Raw genomic sequence first — 888 nt, 5'->3', positions numbered from 1 at the left:
TGGGAACTAAGACCTCTCAGTGATGCTGTTCACTTGTGCCTTCCTGACGACTGACAGTCTCGAGCATCTGTTATGCATCAGTGCTAGGAGTGCGTGAATACTGACACTCCTTCCTTTGTCTAGTATCGAGATGTTTGCTGTGTCTTGGAATTACCATCCCTATTATCGTAGCCTCTGTGTTAGAAGCTTTTGCATGGTCATGAGTCCTTTGTCATATATCTAGATTGTAAGTACTGTTGGTGGCTTGCTTTTCATTTTTTGTGGAAGAATATTGCAAACAGCAAAAATTCTATGTCCTGCTGCTTACCTTGTCTGTTTTCTGTTTTCCCTTAATAGTTTAATTTTTGTGTGTGGAACACAGGAAATCACTACCCAACTTAAGGTCATAGAACTTTCTTCACAGTTTTTTTTTTCTCCTAGACTTCAGTGTTTTGGTTTTTATGTGCATCTGTGTGTGCACACATGTGCATGCCAGAGTCAAGGTTGGAAGTCTTCCTCGATCTTACCTATCTTATCTTTTGTGACAGAATCTGTCATAGAATCTGGACCAATTTGGCTGGCCTGGCTGCTCAACAATCACTAGGGATCCATCTGTCCATACCTCCCATGACCTCAGGTCCCCATGCTAGCAAGGCAGACCAAACCATCTCCTCACATTACAGCTTTTATATTTAAGAGAGAGAAAAGTGGGCCATTTAAAAGCTAGTTTAGTGGGGGCTGGTGAGATGGCTCAGTGGTCAAGAACACTGGCTGCTCTTCCAGAGGTCCTGAGTTCAATTCCCAGAAACCACATGGTGGTTCACAACCATCTATAATGGGATCTGATTATCCTCTTCTGTCTTGCAGGTGTCCATGCAGACAGAACACTCATACACATAAAATACATAT

Source organism: Mus caroli, chromosome 3, assembly GCF_900094665.2.
Source record: "Mus caroli chromosome 3, CAROLI_EIJ_v1.1, whole genome shotgun sequence".
NCBI lineage: Eukaryota > Metazoa > Chordata > Mammalia > Rodentia > Muridae > Mus > Mus caroli.
The sequence above is the reverse complement of the archived record's forward strand: the minus strand, read 5'-3'. Positions refer to the sequence as shown.